Raw genomic sequence first — 23,404 nt, forward strand, 5'->3', positions numbered from 1 at the left:
GTAAGACTATCCCAGTTAATATTGAGGGAATTGAAATCCCCTACCCATATGGCCTCATTTGAGGAACCATCTAAGGTATCATCCCTCCTTACAGCTGTAATTGAGTCCTTGATCAACAGTGCAATGCCACCTCCTCTTTTATCCCCACCCCCTTGTCACCCTGAAGATTCTATATCCTGAAATATTGAGCTGCCAGTCCTGTCCTTCCCTCAACCATGTCTCTGTGATAGCAATAATATCATAATCCCGCGTGTTGATCAATGCCCTCAATTCATCTGCCTTACTTGTAAGACTCCTTGCGTTAAAATAGATGCAATCCAGCCCTGCACTATTTGCTTGTGCCTTAACAGGTCTGTATTTGCTCTGCCTTCCAGACTGACTTACTTTCTGTTCTATATTTGACTGTGCATCACCCCCGACTGTACCTCCACTCTGTATCCCATCCCCCTGCCAAATTTGTTTAAACCGCCCTCCACCCCGACAAAAGCACTAGCAAACCTCCCAGCAAGGATGTTGGTCCTGTTCCGGTTCAGATGCAACCCATCCAGCTCTGAGGTTGAATAGCATTACAGGAACATAAATCTCATTATTCATAATATGTTTACATCGTGAAATATCAGTACTAACTTTCTGCAGTGAGTTTGATTTGTACTTAGAGCAAATCCAGCAAATATTTAAATTTGTTGGGAGATTAATACCACAATCCCATTTGTGCATTTGATAAGGTGCCACTCAAAAGAATAATACACATGATAAGGGCTCATGGAGTTGGGGTAATTTATTAGCACAGATAGAGGATTGGTTGACAGACAGGAAGCAGAGAGTAGGGATAAATGGGGCATTTCAATTTGGCAAGCTGTGACCAGTAGAGCCGCAAAGATCAATGCTGGGGCCTCAGCTATTTACAATTTTATTAATGACTTTGATGAAGAGACTGAGAGTAAGATATTTATGTTTGCTGATGATACCAAGCTAGGTGGGAACATAAGCTATGAGGAGGACACAAAGAGGCTTCAAAGAGATATAGACAGGTTAAGTGAGTGAGCAACAATGTGGTAGATGCAGTAGAATGTGGGGAAATGTGAGGTTAGAGCCATAGAGTCATATAGCACAGAAACAGGCCCTTTAGCCCATCATGTCTGTGCTGGCCATCAAGGACGTACCTATTGTAATCCCATTTTCCAGTACTTGGCCTGTCGCCTTGTATGCTATGGCATTTCAAGTGCTCATCTAAATACTTCTTAAATGTTGTGCGGGTTCCTGCCTCTACCACCTCTTCAGGCAGTACGTTCCAGATTCCAACCGCTCTGGCTGAAAAATATTTCCTCAAATCCCCTCTAAATCTCCTGCCCTCTACCTTAAATCTATGCCCCCTGGTTATTGACTCCTCCGCTAAGGGAAAAGGTTTCTTCCTATCTAACCTATCAATGCCCCTCATAATTTTGTATACCTCAATCATGTCCCCCCTCAGCCTTCTCTGCTCCATTGGAAACTACCCTAGCCTTTTCAGTCTCTCTTCACAGCTGGAACGCTCCAGCCCAGGCAAAATCCTGGTGAATCTCCTCTGCACCCTCTTCGGTGCAATCACATCCTTCCTATAGTGTGGCGCCCAGAACTGTACACAGTACTCCATCTGTGACCTAACTAGCGTTTAATAGCTCCATCATAACCACCCTGCTCTTACATTCTATGCCTCGGCTAATAAAGGCAAGTATCCCATATGCCTTCCTACCCACCTTATCTACCTATGCTGCTGCCTTCAATGATCTATGGACAAGTACACCAAGGTCCCTCTGACCTTCTGTACTTCCTGGGGTCCTACCATCCATAGTATATTCCCTTGCCTTATTAGTCTTCCCAAAATGCATCACCTCACACTTCGCAGGATTAAATTCCATTTGCCACTGCACCGCCCATCTTACCAGCCCATCTAAATTGTCCTGTAATCTAAGGCTTTCCTCCTTACTATTTACGACACCACCAATTTTCGTGTCATCCGCGAACTTACTGATCATACCTCCTATATTCACGTCTAAATCATTACTGTTGACTACAAACAGCAAGGGTCCCAGCACCGATTCCTGCGGTACACCACTGGTCACAGGCTTCCACTCGCAGAAACAACCCTCGACCATCACCCTCTGCCTCCTGCCACCTAGCCAATTTTGGATCCAATTTGCCAAATTGCCCTGGATCCCATGGGCTCTTACCTTCTTAACCAATCTCCCATGTGGGACCTTATCAAAAGCCTTACTGAAGTCCAAGTCGACTACATCAACTGCTTTACCCTTATCTACACATCTAGTCACCTCCTCGAAAAATTCAATCAAGTTAGCTAGACACGATCTCCCCCTGACAAAGCCATGCTGACTATCCCTGATTAATCCCTGCCTCTCCGAGAGGAGATTAATCCTGTCCCTCAGAGTTTTTTCCAATAGTTTCCCAACCACTGATGTTAGGCTGACCGGCCTGTAATTACCTGGTTTATACCTGCTACCCTTCTTGAATAATGGTACCACATTCGCTGTCCTCCAGTCTTTGGGTACCTCTCCTGTGGCCAGAGAGGATTTGCAAATTTGTGTCAGAACCCCTGCTATCTCCTCCCTCGCCTAACATAACAGCCTGGGATACATCCATCTGGGCCTGGGGATTTATCCACTTTTAAGCCTGCTAAAACAGCTAATACTTCCTTTCAATACTAATATGTTCAAGTATATCACAATCCCCCTCCCTGATCTCTACACTTACATCGTCCTTCTCCATAGTGAACACAGATGAAAAGTAATCATTTAAAACCTCACCTATATCCTCCGGCTCCAGACACACAGATTGTCATTTTGGTCCCTAATGGGCCCTACTCTTTACCTGGATATCCTCTTGCCCTTAAAATACTTACAAAATGTCTTAGGATTTTCCTTTATTTTGCCCACCAGTGTTTTTTCATACCCCCTCTTCGCTCTCCTAATTACTTTTATAAATACCCCCAATACACTTTCTATACTCCTCTAGGGCCTCCGCTGTTTTCAGCCCTCTGAAACTGCCATAAGCCTCCTTTTTTTCCTTATCCAATCCGAAATATCCCATGACATCTAGGGTTCCCTGGACTTGTTGGTCCTACCCTTCACCTTAACGGGTATATGTTGGCTCTGAACTCTCACTATTTCCTCTTTGAATGACTCCCACTGGTCTGATGTAGACTTTCCTACAAGTAGCTGCTCCCAGTCCACTTTGGCCAGATCCTGTTTTATCATATTGAAATTGGCCTTCCCCCAATTCAGTACCTTTATTTCCTGCCCGTCTTTGTCCTTTTCCATAACTACCTTAAATTTTACTGAGTTATGGTTGCTATCCCCGAAATGCTCCCACACTGACACTTGTACCACTTGTCCAGCTTCATTCCCTAGGATTAGGTCCAGTACTGCCCCTTCTCTTGTAGGACTTTCTACGTACTGGCTCAAAAAGCTCTTCTGTATGCATTTTAAGAATTCCGCCCCCTTTAAGCCTTTTTCACTAAGACTATCCCAGTTGAAATTAGGGAAGTTGAAATCCCCTACTCGTACTACGCTATTATTTTTACACCTCTCTGATTTGCATACATATCTGCTCCTCTATCTCTCCCTGACTGTTTGGAGGCCTGTAGTATACTCCCAGCCAAGTGATTTCCCCCTTTTTGTTTTTAAGTTCTACCCATATGGCCTCATTTGAGGAACCTTCTAAGATATCATCCCTCCTTACAGCTGTAATTGAGTCCTTGATCAACAGGGCAATACCACATCCTCTTTTATCCCCTCCCCTGTCACGCCTGAAGATTTTATACCCTGGAATATTGAGCTGCCAGTCCTGTCCCTCCCTCAACCATGTCTCTGTGATAGCAATATCATAATCCCATGTGCTAATCAATGCCCTCAATTCATCTGCCTTACTAGTAAGACTCCTTGCATTAAAATAGATGCAATCCAGTTTTGCATTTTTCACTTGTGCCTTAACAGGTCGATATTTGCTCTGCCTTCCAGACTGACTCTGTTTCTCTTCTATATTTGACTGTGCATCACCCACTACTGTACCTCCACTCTCTATCCCATCCCCCTGCCAAATTAGTTTAACGCCAACCCCCCCCCCCTCCCCACAACAGCATTAGCAAACCTCCCAGCAAAGATGTTTGTCCCATTCTGGTTCAGGTGCGACCCGTCCAACTTTAAAGGTGCCACCTTTGCCAGAAACAGTCCCAGTGATCCAGGAAACTAAAGCCCTTCCTCCTGCACCATCTCCTCAGCCACGTATTCATCTGCTCTCTCCTCCTATTCCTATACTCACTAGCACGTGGCACCAGGAGTAATCCAGAGATTACTTTGAGGTCCTGCTTTTTAATCTGCTACCTAGCTCCCTAAATTCTTGTTGCAGGACCTCATCCCTCTTTCTACCTATGTCATTGGTACCAATGTGTACCACAACCTCTGACTGTTCACCCTCCCCCTCCAGAATATCCTCTAACCGTTCTATGACATCCTTGACCCTAGCACCAGGGAGGCAACATACCATCCAACGTGACTACGTTTGCGGCCATAGAAACGCCTATCTGTACCCCTTACGATAGAATCCCCTATCAATATAGCTCTCCCACTCCTCTTCCTCCCCTCCTGTGCAGCAGAGACACCCGTGGTGCCACAGACTTGGCTCTTTCTGCATTCCCCTGAGAAGCTATCTCCCCCAGCAGTATCCAAAATGGAAAATCTGTTAGATAGGGAGATGGACCTAGGGGACTCCTGCACTACCTAGTTCTTCTACTCTGCCTGGTGGTCACCCATTCCCTTTCTGTCTGAGCAGTCTTTACCTGTGGTGCCCTGTATGTGCTATCCACGATGTCTCAGACTCGCAGATGCTCCACAATGTCTCCAGCCGCCACTCCAGATCTGAAACGTGGATTTCGAGTAGCTGCAACTGGAGACACTTACTGCACACGTGTTCGCCCTGGACACTAGAAGTGTCCCTGACTTCCCACATTGCACAGGAGGAGCACTCCACGTTGCTGAGCTGCCCTGCCATGACTTATCCTTAATTTATTCCCTTAAATTACCCAACAATTAGATTATTTACACTAGGGACATTGATTCCCTAAATAAAAACACTACCTACTACATTTAAAAAAACTGTAACCTTTGCATTTACTTTAGTTACTAACCAGCTGTGTAGGGGCCCCAACAACCCCACTGCCTTGTGGGCGTCTCGGGAGAGACCAAGGCTAAGGGAGTAAACCCTAACAGAAAATCCGGAGCGGAACCCCGTAGGCGGTCATGTGTCACCTTTGGCATGTTTCCGGCAGTTCCTGCAGCCATACTGGTGCCAAACGTCGTGTCCTGCACTCCTTTGGACCCCACCAGAAAGGCCAAGAGGGGGGTTTTGACGACTGGGCAACTCTCAACCCCCATAAATTTGCCCAGGCATGCGCCATGGAGAGGTCACTCCATAGTTGCCTCACAGCGACTAAAACAACACGGAAGGCAGCAGTTACGGGTTATAAGTCCAGATAAATTGGCGTAGAAACTGGGCGCCACGGGTTGCCTTTGTCGGTGGGAGAGGTCATTGCACCTCACTGGACAGCTACCGCCCGCCTCAAACCGGGCAGCCCCCGGTCAATAAGGTTCTGTCCCGCCACAGTCTGCCTGCTTCAATGGGTGCTTGGAGCTCAGGGTCATTGCCCGAAAGGTGGACTGATACACCGCACCAAACAACATGAAAAAAGGAAAGAAGGTACCAGCCCTTCGCTTTGCAAGCTGGAACGTCAGAACTATGTGTCCTGGCCTGTCGGAAGACCTTACACAAATCAACGATTCTCGGAAGACCGCCATCATTAACAACGAGCTCAGTAGATTCAATGTGGACATTGCAGCACTTCAGGAGACTCGCCTCCCCGCGAGTGGCTCTCTAGCAGAGCAAGACTACACCTTCTTCTGGCAGGGCAGGGATCCTGAAGAACCAAGACAGCATGGAGTGGGCTTCGCCATCAGAAACTCCTTGCTCAGCATGATAGAGCCTCCCTCAAATGGCTCGGAACGCATACTGTCCACCCGACTGCTCACCACCTCTGGTCCAGTACACCTACTCAGCATCTATGCTCCAACACTCTGCTCCGCACCTGAAGCTAAAGACCAGTTCTATGAACAACTCCATAACATCATTAGCAGCATCCCCAACACCGAACACCTATTCCTGCTGGGGGACTTTAATGCCAGGGTTGGGGCCGACCATGACTCATGGCCCTCCTGCCTTGGGCGCTATGGCGTTGGAAGGATGAATGAGAACGGGCAGAGACTGCTTGAGTTGTGTACCTATCATAACCTCTGCATCACCAACTCGTTCTTTCACACTAAACCCTGTCACCAGGTTTCATGGAGGCACCCAAGATCACGTCGTTGGCACCAGCTAGACCTCATTGTCACAAGGCGAGCCGCCTTAAACAGTGTTCAAATCACACGCAGCTTCCACAGTGCGGACTGCGACACCGACCACTCCCTGGTGTGCAGCAAGGTTAGACTCAGACCAAAGAAGTTGCATCATTCCAAGCAGAAGGGCCACCCGCACATCAACACGAGCAGAATTTCTCACCCACAGCTGTTACAAAAATTTCTAAATTCACTTGTAACAGCCCTTCAAAACACTCCCACAGGGGATGCTGAGACCAAGTGGGCCCACATCAGAGACGCCATCTATGAGTCAGCTTTGACCACCTACGGCAAAAGTGCGAAGAGAAATGCAGACTGGTTTCAATCTCATAATGAAGAGCTGGAACCTGTCATAGCCGCTAAGCGCATTGCACTTTTGAACTACAAGAAAGCCCCCAGCGATTTAACATCCGCAGCACTTAAAGCAGCCAGAAGTACTGCACAAAGAACAGCTAGGCGTTGCGCAAACGACTACTGGCAACACCTATGCAGTCATATTCAGCTGGCCTCAGACACCGGAAACATCAGAGGAATGTATGATGGCATGAAGAGAGCTCTTGGGCCAACCATCAAGAAGATCACCCCCCTCAAATCTAAATCGGGGGACATAATCACTGACCAACGCAAACAGATGGACCGCTGGGTTGAGCACTACCTAGAACTGTACTCCAGGGAGAATGCTGTCACTGAGACTGCCCTCAATGCAGCCCAGCCTCTACCAGTCATGGATGAGCTGGACATACAGCCAACCAAATCGGAACTCAGTGATGCCATTGATTCCCTAGCCAGCGGAAAAGCCCCTGGGAAGGACAGCATTACCCCTGAAATAATCAAGAGTGCCAAGCCTGCTATACTCTCAGCACTACATGAACTGCTATGCCTGTGCTGGGACGAGGGAGCAGTACCCCAGGACATGCGCGATGCCAACATCATCACCCTCTATAAAAACAAAGGTGACCGCGGTGACTGCAACAACTACCGTGGAATCTCCCTGCTCAGCATAGTGGGGAAAGTCTTTGCTCGAGTCGCTCTGAACAGGCTCCAGAAGCTGGCCGAGCGCGTCTACCCTGAGGCACAGTGTGGCTTTCGTGCAGAGAGATCGACTATTGACATGCTGTTCTCCCTTCGTCAGATACAGGAGAAATGCCGTGAACAACAGATGCCCCTCTACATTGCTTTCATTGATCTCACCAAAGCCTTTGACCTTGTCAGCAGACGTGGTCTCTTCAGACTACTAGAAAAGATCGGATGTCCACCAAAGCTACTAAGTATCATCACCTCATTCCATGACAATATGAAAGGCACAATTCAACATGGTGGCTCCTCATCAGAGCCCTTTCCTATCCTGAGTGGTGTGAAACAGGGCTGTGTTCTCGCACCCACACTTTTTGGGATTTTCTTCTCCCTGCTGCTTTCACATGCGTTCAAATCCTCTGAAGAAGGAATTTTCCTCCACACAAGATCAGGGGGCAGGTTGTTCAACCTTGCCCGTCTAAGAGCGAAGTCCAAAGTACGGAAAGTCCTCATCAGAGAACTCCTCTTTGCTGACGATGCTGCTTTAACATCTCACACTGAAGAATGCCTGCAGAGTCTCATCGACAGGTTTGCGTCTGCCTGCAATGAATTTGGCCTAACCATCAGCCTCAAGAAAACGAACATCATGGGGCAGGATGTCAGAAATGCTCCATCCATCAATATTGGCGACCACGCTCTGGAAGTGGTTCAAGAGTTCACCTACCTAGGCTCAACTATCACCAGTAACCTGTCTCTAGATGCAGAAATCAACAAGCGCATGGGTAAGGCTTCCACTGCTATGTCCAGACTGGCCAAGAGAGTGTGGGAAAATGGCGCACTGACACGGAACACAAAAGTCCGAGTGTATCAGGCCTGTGTCCTCAGTACCTTGCTCTACGGCAGCGAGGCCTGGACAACGTATGCCAGCCAAGAGCGACGTCTCAATTCATTCCATCTTCGCTGCCTTCGGAGAATACTTGGCATCAGGTGGCAGGACTATATCTCCAACACAGAAGTCCTTGAAGCGGCCAACACCCCCAGCTTATACACACTACTGAGTCAGCGGCGCTTGAGATGGCTTGGCCATGTGAGCCGCATGGAAGATGGTAGGATCCCCAAAGACACATTGTACAGCGAGCTCGCCACTGGTATCAGACCCACCGGCCGTCCATGTCTCCGTTATAAAGACGTCTGCAAACGCGACATGAAATCGTGTGACATTGATCACAAGTCGTGGGAGTCAGTTGCCAGCATTCGCCAGAGCTGGCGGGCAGCCATAAAGACAGGGCTAAATTGTGGCGAGTCGAAGAGACTTAGTAGTTGGCAGGAAAAAAGACAGAGGCGCAAGGGGAGAGCCAACTGTGCAACAGCCCCAACAAACAAATTTCTCTGCAGCACCTGTGGAAGAGCCTGTCACTCCAGAATTGGCCTTTATAGCCACTCCAGGCGCTGCTTCACAAACCACTGACCACCTCCAGGCGCGTATCCATTGTCTCTCGAGATAAGGAGGCCCAAAAGAAAAAGAAGAAAAAAAAAGAAGAACTAACCAGCTATTTAGAGTTATTCCCTAACAGCAGTGACTCACCAACCAATCACCTTGCAGCTTTCCTGTGACGTCACTGTTGGATTTTTTTTTTTCAAAACTCTGGCGTGCTTGAAGAGGTCCAACTGCTCTCTGCTCCTGAAGGTAAGTGAAGGCCCCAAGCCTCACGCTGGATTTGTCCGCTCACAGTTCTCAGCATTTCCACACAGGTCTGACTGCTCTCCGCTCCTGAAGATAAGTGAAGGCCCTGAGCCTTCCTCTGGATTTATCTGCTCCTGGTTCTCAGCATTTCCACACAGGTCCGACTGCTCTCCGCTCCTGAAGGTAAGTGAAGGCCCCGAGCCTCGCGCTGGATCTATCCGCTCCCAGTTCTCAGTGTTTCCACTCAGGTCCAACTGCTCTCCGCTCCTGAAGGTAAGTGAAGGCCCCAAGCCTCAAGTTGGATTTATCCGCTCCCAGTTCTCGGCGTTTCCACACAGGTCCAACTGCTTTCCACTCCTAAAGGTTATTCACTTTGGTCGTAAGAATAGAAAAGAAGAATATTTTTTAAAAGGCATGAAACGTGTATAAGTTAGCATACAGGTGTAGCAAGCAATTAGGAAGGCATTTTGGCATTTATTGCAAAGGTATTGGAATACAAGAATAAGGAAATCTTGCTACAATTGTACAGGGCTTTGGTGAGACCACATCTGGATTACTGTGTGGAATCTTTGACCTGAATTTGTGTTCTGGAGTTGGGAACCCAATGCCCTGATCATTTCCAGGTCCCTGCCTCACGTTGATGTGACAAATGGAAAAGCAGTAATTGGCTGACAGCAAGTGACGCCCAATTAGCAGTGTCGGGACTGTAAGATTTTTGTGTTTAGGTGGGATGTTGACTAGCTTTTGACTCACAAGGTACAAACTCTGGCTTCTTAATCAAGATAGAGAGTTTATTAAGTACAGCAAGAAAATACAAGCAATACTTAATCAACGGCAGGAGTTATACAGCAGAATATAGGGTGTCCTTGGTCCTTGCCTTCTGAGCTGCTGTAGCGCCATCTTCTTTCATGAGGTGTTCTGTTGACTGTAGGTTAGTTTCTTCTTGAATTGGTGTGTCCCGAGTTGTCCCAGCACCTGCCATTTATGGCCTCCTCCGTGGGTTCCTTCCTTCCATATTAAGTTATAGTCCACCTGAACTCTTTGATTGGTCAGCTAAGACCTCACTCTCTGTACATTGTCCCTTCTTGATTAGTTTATAGTAATTAGATTACAGCAGATATGACCCTACCCTTTGTACATTGTCTCTGCAGACAGCTTGATGGCCAAAGTCATTGTCACACAATGGGGAATGTTTGCTGTTCCCATCAAAACCATTCAGTCTTGAATGGTCTCTGAATATTTTTATTTGCATTATCATCCTTCATGAGGCCTACAAGTCTATCCCTTTTAGATTTAGAGATACAGCACTGAAACAGGCCCTTCGGCCCACCGAGTCTGTGCCGACTATTAACCACCCATTTATACTAATCCTACACTAATCCCATATTCCTACCACATCCTCACCTGTCCCTATATTCCCCTACCACCTACCTATACTAGTGGCAATTTATAATAGCCAATTCACCTATCAACCTGCAAGTCTTTTGGCTGTGGGAGGAAACCGGAGCACCCGGAGGAAACCCACGCAGACACAGGGAGAACTTGCAAACTCCACACAGGCAGTACCCAGAATTGAACCCGGGTCACTGGAGCTGTGAGGCTGCGGTGCTAACCACTGCGCCACTGTGCCGCCCTTATTGTGACTGAGTCTGTCTTGCAGAATGGGCATCCGGTCTCATAGCAACACTACTTCTGCTATGGTTGTCTCCCACCATCTCCTCATTACAGTATACCAATGTACGTTTCACATTTAACAACATGATTCCAAACACAAAGTATAACTGTTCCCAAGCATGACTGCAACATCATTTGAAATCATTCTAATTTAAAACGTAACATCTCATGTGAGTTTTATCAGACAAAAACTTTTATAGATTTAACCAACAGATAAAACATGGCACAGGTTAACCCTTTAGTTCCTACAGGACTGACTTGGAGACGGGTCTCAGTAAAGGACGGCCCTTTGAAAAGGTAAACAGCAGCCATCTCTGGGTGTGCCGCTGGTTGAAGAAATGCAGGGGACTTCCACAAAAAGCGATGGTTGCAGGCATCCATGGGTAGCCTCATGATTCTCAGACACCTCCCTCGAGGCAGTAACGGTGGCTGTCAGTAAGAGGAGAGACATCTTCTTCCCATCATCTGGGAAAAGTAACCCACCGAAGGAAACAAAAAAGGCATGGATAGAGGTGGCGAGTGAGGTCAGCGGCAGGGGAGTGACCTGAAGAACATGGGTCCAATGCCGGGAGAGGTTCAATGACCTCATAAGGTCTGGAAAGGTTGAGTGGCAACAGGCACTTGGGTGACAGGTGACCAGCTCTGTATGCAGCAGCATGCAAACAAACTGGACTCAAAGAATTTTCATAGGTCTCCCTAACATTGTCAAATCAAGTGGCCAGTTGTATCGCTGAGACAGCAACCACCATCATATATGGAGCGATATTCTGAAGGGGGCATCACTGAGGAGTGTACCAGTTCATGTGAATGTCATGCTGGACTAGGTGAAGGATGGATCCTAGTCATGAATCTTTCTCTCCTCATCCTGCAGGAAAAGAAAGCCCACAATGCCCGTGAAATGGCCAGAACAGGTGACGGTATGCCCGAGCTGCATGGTCCAACACCAATGGAGGAGGCAGCGCTGGACATTGTCAGGGTGCCGATATGCCAGTCCATGGATGATGGGGAGACAGAAGGTCAAGATCAGCAGGGTCATTTGATAGCTCTATCTTGGGGTGAAGGGCACGAAGGAGGCTCCTACTCAATGCGCACTTTGGCTCTTCAACCGACGTCTTTTATTGGGTTAGTTGTGCTGGGGGCACACGATGAGTAGGACATTTTTGTGTCTCCCACAGGGCCAGTAGCTGAGGGGGAGTGCAATGCCGAAGGCCAAACATTGCCATTCTCCTCGGCCGGGGGAGAGCTACTGGAGCCAATACCATCTCATCATTCTTCAGCACCTTCCATCAGGCCAGGCATACTCATGTCGGTCAGGCCACAGACTGGCTTAGAATGGGGAGCATAGGGTGAACCTCACATCACATGTGAGCAGGAGGAGGAGTGTTAGACAGAGTCAGTTGTGGGCAGTCCCAATAAGAGGACGGAGGACAGACATAGCGATGCTCCGCTGGGTGAAGATGCTATCCTTTGGATGTCACAAACAAGGAGAGTCTTTCTTGACATTAAGAGGCTTATAAGTTCCTGTTTGTCAGAGATCCCTGAGGCCTTGAAGAGCCATGGACATGCAATGGAAGAGTCCATGCAGTGCATTTGCTCCATCACGGCTCAGGGTTTCAAGCACATGAGCTCCTTCATTGAGAGATTGGGCAACCTCTTGGAGAGCCATATACAGCACCACTCTAAGTGGATGCATAAGCAGTGCACTGATATGCACAGGAAGAGTAAGATGCTGTGTATCGTTGAAACAAAAACAGAAAATGCTGGAAATTCTCAGCGGGTTAGGCACCATCTGTGGAGAGAAAAGCAGAGTTAACATTTCAGCCTGCTCTTCACCCTGAGGTCTAGTATAGCATCAAAGGTCTTCCTCCAATGCCTGGATGCCGGCCACCTCTGGTGTGATCCCTTCATCCTCTGAGGTAGAGTGGCATTCCAGGTCATCCTCTTCATCCAGCTCCAGGCATCTTTGTACTGTCAAGTTATGCAGATCATAAGATCATAAGAAATAGGAGCAGGAGTAGGCATCTGGCCCCTCAAGGCTGCTCTGCCATTCAATTAGATCATAGCTGATGTGATTGTTGCCTCAACTCCACTTTCTTGCATGCTCCCCATAATCCTTGACTCCCTTGTCGACCAAAAATTTGTCTAACCCAGCCTTCACTGGTCTCCGGGGTAGAGAAATCCAAAGATTAACAAATCTCTGAGAGAGGAAATTCCTCCTCATCTCCGTCTTAAATGGGAAACCCCTTGTTTTTAAACTGTGCCCCCTAGTTCTAGCTTCCCCCACGAGGGGAAACATAAGAACTAGATCATAAGAACTAGGAGCAGGAGTAGGCCGTCCGGCCCCTCGAGCCTGCTCCGCCATTCAATAAGATCATGGCTGATCTTTTCATGGACTCAGATCCACTTACCCGCGCTCTCACCGTATCCCTTAATTCCTTTATTGTTCAAAAAGATATCTACCTTAGCTTTAAAAACATTTACTGAAGTAGCATCAACTACTTCACTGGGCAAGGAATTCCATAGATTAACAACCCTCTGGGTGAAGAAGTTCCTTCTCAATTCAGTCCCAAATCTGCTCCCTCTAATCTTGAGGCTATGCCCTCTTGTCCTAGCTTCACCTGCCAGTGGAAACACCCTCTCTACTTGTATCTTATCTATTCCCTTCATAATTTTATATGTTTCTATAAGATCCCCCCTCATTCTTCTGAATTCCAATATTGTTCTGAATATAATCCCAATCTACTCAGTCTCTCCTCATAAGCCAACCCCCTCAATTCCGGAATCAACCTAGTGAACCTCCTCTGCACCCCCTCCAGTGCCAGTACATCCTTTCTCAAGTAAGGAGACCAAAACTGCACACAGTACTCCAGGTGCGACCTCACCAGTACCTTATACAGCTGCAACATAACCTCTCTGCTTTTAAACTCAATCCCTTTAGCAATGAGGGACAAAATTCCATTTGCCTTCCTAATTACTTGCTGTACCTGCAGACCAACCTTCTGCGATTCATGCATAAGGACACCCAGGTCCCTCTGCATAGCAGCATGCTGCAACTTTTTACCATTCAAGTAATAATCCTTTTTACTGTTACTCCTACCGAAATGAATGACTTCACATTTATTAACATTGTATTCCATCTGCCAGACCTTTGCCCACTCACTCAATGTATCTATGTTCCTCTGCAAAGATTCACAGTCATCTGCACACTTTGCTCTGCCACTCATCTTAGTGTCATCTGCAAACTTTGACACCCTACACGTGGTCCCCAACTCCAAATCATCTATATAAATTGTAAATAATTGCGGTACCAACACCGATCCCTGAGGCACACCACTAGTGACTGATTGCCAGCCAGAATAGCACTCATTTATCCCCACTCTCTGCTTCCTGTTAGTCAACCAATCCTCTATCCATGCTAATACTTTACCCCTAACGCCATGCATCCTTATCTTATGCAGCAGCCTCTTGTGCGGCACCTTGTCGAAGGCCTTTTGGAAATCTAGGTACACCACATCCACTGGGTCCCCATTGTCCACCTTGCTCGTAATGTTATCATAGAATTCCAAAAGATTTGTCAAGCATGACCTGCCCTTCATGAACCCATGCTGCGTCTGCCCAACGGGACAACTTCTATCGAGATGCCCTGCTATTTCTTCCTTGATAATAGACTCAAGCATCTTCCCCACTACAGAGGTTAAGCTAACCGGTCTATAATTCCCCATCTTTTGTCTACCTCCCTTTTTAAACAGTGGCGTCACATCTGATGTTTTCCAATCTGCTGGGACTACCCCAGAGTCCAGCGAATTTTGGAAAATTATCGCCAGTGCACCTGCTATTTCTCCCGCCATCTCTTTTAGTACCCTGGGATGCATTCCATCAGGGCCAGGAGACTTATCAATCCTTATCTCCATTAGTTTGCCCAACACTACCTCTTCCGTAATAATGATTGTTTCCAGGTCCTCACTTACGTTCGTCTCTTTGTCAATTACTGGCATGTTATTAGTGTCCTCCACTGTGAAAACCGATACAAAATACCTGTTCAATGCCTCGGCCATTTCATCATATCCCATAACTAAATTCCCCTTCTCATCCTCTAAAGGACCAACGTATACGTTAGCCACTCTTTTTCGTTTTATATATTTATAGAAACTTTTGCTATCTGTCTTTATATTCTATGCTAGTTTTTTTTCATGTTCTATCTTACTTTTCTTTATAGCTCTTTTTGTGGCTTTCTGTTGACCTTTAAAGTTTTCCCAATCTTCTAGTTTCATGCTGTTTTTGGCCATTTTGTATGCCTTCTCTTTCAATTTGATAGCCTCCCTTATTTCCTTAGATACCCATGGCAGATTACCCCTTTTCTTCCAGTCCTTCCTTTTCACTGGAATATACTTTTGCAGGGCACTTTGAAAAATTGCTTTGAAAGTCCTCCACTGCTCGTCAACTGTCCCACCATAAAATCTTTGTTTCCAGTCTACTTTAGCCAAGTCCTCCCTCATTCTATTGTAGTCCCCCTTGTTCAAGCGCAGGACCCTGGTATTGGATTTTATCTTCACACTCTCCATCTGTATTCTAAATTCAACCATACTGTGATCACTCCTTCCAAGAGGATCCCTAACTATGAGGTCATTAATTATTCCTGTCTCATTCCACAGGACTAGATCTAGGATAGCTTGCTCCCTCGTCGGTTCCATTACATACTGTTCAAGAAAACTATCACGGATACACTCAACGAACTCCTCTTCAAGGCTACCCTGACTGAGCTGGTTCGACCAATCTACATGTAGATTAAAATCCCCCATGATAATTGCCGTACCATTTTTACAGGCATTAGTTATTTCTTTGTTTATTGCCCGCCCCAATGTGATGTTATTATTTGGTGGCCTATAGACTACGCCTATCAATGACTTTTTCTTCTTAGAGTTTCTAATTTCCACCCAAATGGATTCAACCTCATTCTCCATAGAACCTATATCATCTCTCAGCACCGCCCTGATGTCGTCCTTGAATATCAGAGCTACACCACCTCCCTTACCTTCCTGTCTGTCCTTCCGAATAGTCTGGTACCCCTGGATATTTAACTCCCAGTCGTGACCAACCTGTAACCATGTCTCCGTAATGGCTACCAAATCATATTCATTCGCGATGATTCGTGCCGTTAACTCATCAACCTTGTTACGAATGCTACGAGCATTCAGGTAAAGTGCCTTTATGCTAGCTTTCTTACCCTCATGATTTCCAACATCTCTAATAATAACTCCTGAGTTATCCTTCCTTTCTGCTTCTTTCATAGTCTGCCTTGAACTTAAACCCTCCTGCACACATGTTAACCTGCTGCTTACCTTTTTATTTACCATCATACTCCCTGTTGTTTTCCCTTTCCTTTCCCCCCGACTCACTAGTTTAAAGTCCTAGAGACCACCCTATTTATCCACGAGGGGAAACATCCTCTCATCATCAACCCTGTCAAGCCCCCTCAGAATCTTATGTTTCAATAAGATCACATCTCGTTCTTCTAAACTTCAATGAGTATAGGCCAAATCTTTTTTTTTAATCGTTTCATGGGATGTGGGCATTTCTGACAAGGTCAGCATTTGTTGCCCATTCCTAATTGCCCTTGAGAGGGTGGTGATGAGTTGCCTTCCTGAACTTCTGCAGTCCATCTGGTGCAGGTACACCCACCGTGCTGTTAGGGAGGGAGTTCCAGGATTTTGATACAGTGACAGTGAAGGAAAGGTGATATAGTTTCAAGTCAGGATGGTGTGTGGCTTGGAGGGGAACTTGCAGGTGGTGGTGTTTGTGTTCCCACATGACTGCTGCCCTGTCCTTCTAGGCGGAAGAGGTCACAGGTTTGGAAGGTGCTGTCGAAGCAGGAGTGGTGAGTTGCTGCTTTGCATCTTGTATATGGTACACACAGCTGCCACTGTGCATCGATGGTGGAGGGAGTGAATGTTTAAGGTGGTGGATGGGTTGCTGATCCAGTGGGCTGATTTGTCCTGGATGGTATCAAGCTTCTTGAGCGTTGTTGGAGCCGGCGCACTCATCCAGGCAAGTAAAGAGTATTCCATCAAACTCCTGACTTGTGCCTTGTAGATGGTGGACAGGCTTTGGGGAGTCAGGAGGTTGGTTACTCGCCACAGAATTCCTGCTCCAGTTCAGTTTCTGGTCAATGCTAACCCCCAGAATGTTGATAGTGGGGGATTCAGTGATGGTAATGCCGTTGAATGTCAAGGGGAAATGGTTAGAATCTCTCTTGTTGGACATCGTCATTGCCTGGCACTAGTGTGGCACAAATGTTACTTGCCATTTATCAGCGCAAGCCTTTATGTTGTCCAAGTTTTGTTGCATATGGACACGGACTGCTCAACCATTCCTCATAAGATAACCCCTTCATCTGAGGAATCATCCTGGTAAACTTTCTCTGAACTCTTTCCAATGCAAATTTATGTCTCCTTAAGTAAGGAGACCAAAACAATACACAATACTCTAGGTATGGTCTCACCAATGCCCTGTACAGTTGTGGCAAGACTGCCCTACTTTTATACTCCATCCGCCTTGCAATAAAGGCCAACATTCCATTTGTCTTCCTAATTATATGCTGTACCTGCATGCTAACTTTTTGTAATTCATGTACAAGGACTTCCAGATCTTTCTGTACTGCAGCATTCTACATTTCTCTCTCCATTTAAATATTCTGCTTTTCTATTCTTCCCACCAAAGTGGTCAACCTCACATTTTCCCACATTATACTTCATCTGCCAAATTTTTGCCCACTCATTTAACTTATCTATATCCCTTTGCAGATTCTTTGTGTCCACCTCACAACTTGCTTTCCCACCTATCTTTGTACCTTCAGCAAATCTGGCTACAATACACTCGGTCCCTTCATCCAAGTCATTAGTAAAAATTGTGAATAGTTGAAGCCCCAAAACTGATTCCCTGTAGCACTCCACTAGTTACAGTTTGCCAACCTGAAAATGCCCCATTTATCCTGACTCTCTGTTTCCTGTTCATTAGCCAATCCTCTATCCATGCTAATATATTACCCCCAACACCAGGAGCTCCTATTTTGTGCAGTGGCCTTTTATGTGGCACCTTATTGAATGCCTTTTGGAAATCCAAACACTACACCTACTGGTTCCCCTTTATCCACCATGCTTGTTACATCTTCAAAGAACTCTAATAAATTTGTTAAACACAACTTCCCTTTCATAAATAAAAATAAAAAGTGCTGGAAATACACAGCAGGTCTGGCAGCATCAATGGAGAGAGAAACAGAGTTAACGTTTCAGGTCTGTGACCAGTTCTGAAATGATTCTCTCTCCACAGATGCTGCCAGACCTGCTGAGTATTTCCAGTACTTTTTGTTTTTATTTCAGATTTCCAGCATCTGCAGTATTGTGCTTTTATTCCCTTTCATAAAACCACGTTTACTCTGCTTGATTGTATTTATTGGTTTATTTGGACTTTCAGAAGGCTTTCGACAAAGTCCCACGTAGGAGATTAGCATGTAAAATTAAAGCGCATGGGATTGGGGGTAGCGTATTGCAATGGACAGAAAATTGGTTGGCGGACAGAAAACAAAGGGTAGGGATAAATGGGTCTTTTTCCGAATGGCAGGCAGTGACTAGTGGGGTACCGCAGGGATTGATGCTAGAACCCCAGCTATTCACAATATACATTAATGATTTAGATGAGGGAACTAAATGTAATATCTCCAAATTTGCAGATGACACAAAATTGGGTGGGAGGGTGAGTTGTGAGGAGGATGCAGAGAGGCATCACGGTGATTTGGACCAATTGAGTGAGCGGGCTAATGCATGGCAGATGCAGTATAATGTGGATAAATGTGAGGTTATCCACTTTGGTAGCAAAAACAGGAAGGCAGATTATTACCTGAATGGCTATAAACTGAGAGAGGGGAATATGCAACGAGACCTGGGTGTTCTCGTGCACCAGTCGCTGAAGGTAAGCATGCAGGTGTGACAGACGGTAAAAAAGGCAAAAAAGGCCTTCATAGTGAGAGGATTCGAGTACAGGAGCAGGAATGTCTTGCTGCAATTATACAGAGCCTTGGTGAGGCCACATTTGGAATATTGTGTGCAGTTTTGGTCTCCTTATCTGAGGAAGGATGTTCTTGCTATAGAGGGAGTGCAGCAAAGGTTTACCAGACTGATTCCTGGGATGACAGGACTGGCGTATGAGGAGAGATTGAGTCGGGTAAGATTATATTCACTGGATTTCAGAAGAGTGAGGGGGGATCTTATAGAAACCTATAAAATTCTAACAGGACTTGACAGGGTAGATGCAGGAAGGATGTTCCCGATGGTGGGGGAGTCCAGAACCAGGGGTCATAGTCTAAGGATAGTGGGTAAACCTTTTAGGACTGAGATGAGGAGAAATTTCTTCACCCAGAGAGTGGTGAGCCTGTGGAATTCGCTACCACAGAAAGCAATTGAGGCCAAAACATTGTATGTTTTCAAGAAGGAGTTAGATATAGCTCTTGGGTCTAAAGGGATCAAAGGGTATGGGGCGAAAGCGGGAACAGGTTACTGAGTTGGATGATCGGTCATGATCATAATGAATGGCGGAGCAGGCTCGAAGGGCCGAATGGCCTACTCCTGCTCCTATTTTCTATGTTTCTATGTATTGTGATTTTCTAAATGTCCTGCTACTACTTCCTTTATAATGGATTCTAGCATTTTCCCAATGACAGAAGTTAGGCTAAATGGTCTATAGTTTCCTGCTTTCTCTATCCCTCCTTTCTTGAATAGAGGTGTTACATTTGTGATTTTCCAATCAGCTGGGACCTTTCCAGAATCTAGGGAATTTTGGAAGATTACTACCAATGTATCCTGTGCAGGGTACAGCAGACAACCACAATACGAGACACTCTGGCTGGCTTGTACTGGAGGACGCCAACCCGACCAGTCAAAGCAATGGAAGCGCATCTTCAAGATGCCAATGGTCTGTTCGATGCAGGTATGTGTTAGTCAATGGCTCTGGTTGTAATGCCTCTCTCCATCCATGTCTGGGTAGCAGATGGGCATCAGGAGCCATCTCTTTAGGGGATAACTCTTATCTCCCAGTAGAGTCTGGATGTGGGCTGAAGAGGTGTGGCACTGGGACTGTTGAAGGATAAAGGAGTCATGACAGCTGCCCAGGAACTGAGTGCAGACCTGGAAGATGCACTTCCTGTGGTCACAGACCAGCTTGATATTCAATGGGTGGTAGCCCTTTCTGTTCAGGAAATTGGCTGGTTAATCTGTCAGTGCCTTGATGGCTGCATGGAGTGCAATGGGTGACCCTGAACCTGAGGGAATCCATCAATAACAGCAAACCCCAAGGCCCTCTGTGCCTGCGCAAGCCCATCTGCTTCAAAATGGGTGTAGTCTCCTGCCCTCCGGAATAGGGACCTGCCTAAAGGTGTGATGCGCTGACAACCGTAAGATGCCACCTAGGTCTGCAGCTGATCCCTAGAACAACCTGGTTGCATAAAAATTCAATGCCATGTTGACATTGATGGCTGCAGGCAAGGGATTGTCATGGGGGTCGTGAGGCTTCAGGTCGTTATGGATCAGAGCACACAGGACCTAGACCATCTGCCTGGATAGGCACAGCCTCCTATGGCAGTGGTGCTCTGTCATTTGCAGGTAGCTGACTCTTGGACGATACACCTTATGTCTTGGGTAGAACCTTCTTCCCCTTGCAGCCACCTGCTCTACTCCTCTGGTCTCCTCCCGACCAGGAGGATGCATCTGCTGAAGCTCATCCTGACAGCTTTGTCCAATGTCAGAGTAGTCTGTTCCGATGTCACCTCTTTCAGCTGGCACTCGTTTGTTCACCGGGGCTTCCCTGTCAATCCCAGGTGCCTCAAATCCTTCTCCAGATTCTTACCACTTACCACTCAGAAATGCAAGTCTTTTAGCTCCAGCGATGGCTAGTTTGTGCCACTGTTTGAGCAGTTGAGCTCTATTCTGTGCTTCTAAAATATGCCCTTCTAATGGCCCTTGTAGCCCCACACAGTGTTCACGAGAGCTGCACCTTGCCGTGTCCCAGGAATCACATTTTCCCTGTGCCCTCCTATTGAATATCACAAACAACTCCTAACAAGCCTTTTAATGAGCTCCTCAACGAGCTCAACAACTAATCGGAGGCGTTTCCCGTTTCCCGTTCACCCCCTTCCTGGCGTCCCTTTCAAAATCGCTTTGTGTTCCAGAGGCATCAGGATCCTGAGACACCTTCAGGGAACACAATATTCAATCCGCACCCGCATCCGTTCTCACCACCAGATCGCACCAAAAGTCCAGCAACTGGTCTCCATATAAAAGGAAGGATATTCTTGCATTGGATGCAGTACAGCGAACGTTCACTAGATTGGTCCCTGGGATGAGAGGGTTGGTCTATGATGAGAGGCTGTATAAATTGGGCTTATACTCGATGGAATTTAGAAGAATGAGAGGTGATCTCATTAAAACATACAAAATTCTGAAGGGGCTTCACAGTGTAAACACTGAGAGGTTGTTTCCCCTGGCTGGGGAATCTAGAACACTGGGGTATAGTCTCAGGATAAGGAGCCAATCATTTAGGACTGAGACAAGGAGAAATTTGTTCACTCAAAGTATTGTGAATCTTTGGAACTCTCTACCCCAGAAATTTGTGATTTTTAAAAAATTAATTCATGGGATGTGGGCAACGCTGGCCAGGCCAGCATTTATTGCCCATCTCTAATTGCCCTTGAAAAGGTGGTGGTGAGCTGCCTTCTTGAACCGCTGCAGTCCATGTGGGGTAGGTACACCCACAGTGCTGTTAGGAAGGGAGTTCCAGGATTTTGACCCAGCGACAGTGAAGGAACAGCGATATAGTTCCAAGTCAGGATGGTGTGTGACTTGGATGGGAACTTGCAGGTGGTGGTGTTCCCATGCATTTGCTGCCCTTGTCCTTCTAGTTGGTAGAGGTCACGGGTTTGGATGGTGCTGTCTAAGGAGCCTTGGTGTGTTGCTGCAGTGCATCTTGTAGATGGTGCACACTGCTGCCACTGTGTGTCGGTGGTGGAGGGAGTGAATGTTTGTGGATGGGGTGCCAATCAAGCGGGCTGCTTTGTCCTGGATGGTGTCCAGCTTCTTGAGTGTTGTTGGAGCTGTACCCATCCAGGCAAGTGGAGAGTATTCCATCACAATCCTGACTTGTGCCTTGTAGATGGTGGACAGGATTTGGGGAGTCAGGAGGTGGGTTAATCACCACAGGATTCCTAGCCTCTGACCTGCTCTTGTAGCCACGGTATTTATATGGCTACTCCAGTTCAGTTTCCAGTCAATGGTAGCCCCTAGGATGTTGATAGTGGGGGATTCAGCGATGGTAATGCCATTGAATGTCAAGGGGAGATGGTTAGATTCTCTCTTGGAGATGGTCATTGCCTGGCACTTGTGTGGTGCGAATGTTACTTGCCACTTATCAGCTCAAGCCTGGATATTGTCCAAGTCTTGCTGCATTTCTGCACGGACTGCTTCAGTATCTGAGGAGTTATGAATGGTGCTGAACAGTGTGCAATCATCAGCAACCATCCCCACCTTATGATTGAAGGAAGGTCATTGATGAAGCGGCTGAAGATGGTTGGGCCTAGGATTGCTCCATTGTTGAGATTTTTGGTCTCTCAGGGAATCAAGGGATATGGGGAGTGGGTGGGAAAGTGGAGTTGAGGCCCAGGATCAGCCATGATCATAATGAATGGGGGAGCAGGCTCGAGGGGCCGTATGTTCTACTCCTGTCCTATTTCTTATGTTCTTATGTTTTGCAAGGCGAACTGAGCAAATCGGCCAGCAATTCGTGGCGATCCCAACTCACGGCATAATTCTTCCTTGCCAAAAATTGCTGGATTTTCTTTCATGCTTATAACAGCATATGCCTATATCTCTGTTATTTTGGCAGCAAATTCTGGCCCATTTTTAACACCTCATCAGCAACAAGGACTGACTACCACCCAACACTAACCATTCAGCCCTGATAAAGTCTGACCATAACGAGGTGCAATGCTGACCCAAAACAGGCCAGCAGTTGAGCATAGGGCATGGAAAAAGTGGAGTGATAAGAACAGGCACGATGGAATTGACACAGCAATACGGGGGAGACAGGCAGACTTGGATCTCAACTGGAAGCCCTGCTCCTTCGGACAAAACCCTGGGGCAGATGCAGTGGCAGAATCATATAGCAAGTAAAACTTAATTAAATAACAACGTGTAAAACTTTAATCTATAAAATACATTAATGTTGGCAGAAACTTTTTTTGTGGTTTGCTTTCAGTTGCCATCGAATAACCAGACCACATAGCTGCATGTAGATTGAAAAGTTTTTCAACTACATATTTGAAGTATAAATCCCAGCTATTATATGACACCAGCCAGGACTGATTCTGTGACATGCACTCTTGACACCTTTAACATTGAAAACTCTGATGGTCTCGTGTTAGTTGTCATAAGTGCATGTCACCTGTTCATGTCTGGTGTCACATAATAGCCACATACAGGCATAATAAGTACTACAGATTCGTAAGAGTTTTCAACACATATCTGATATACTAAATTTAATATATAACAGA

Source organism: Heterodontus francisci, chromosome 2, assembly GCF_036365525.1.
Source record: "Heterodontus francisci isolate sHetFra1 chromosome 2, sHetFra1.hap1, whole genome shotgun sequence".
Classification (NCBI taxonomy): Eukaryota; Metazoa; Chordata; class Chondrichthyes; order Heterodontiformes; family Heterodontidae; genus Heterodontus; species Heterodontus francisci.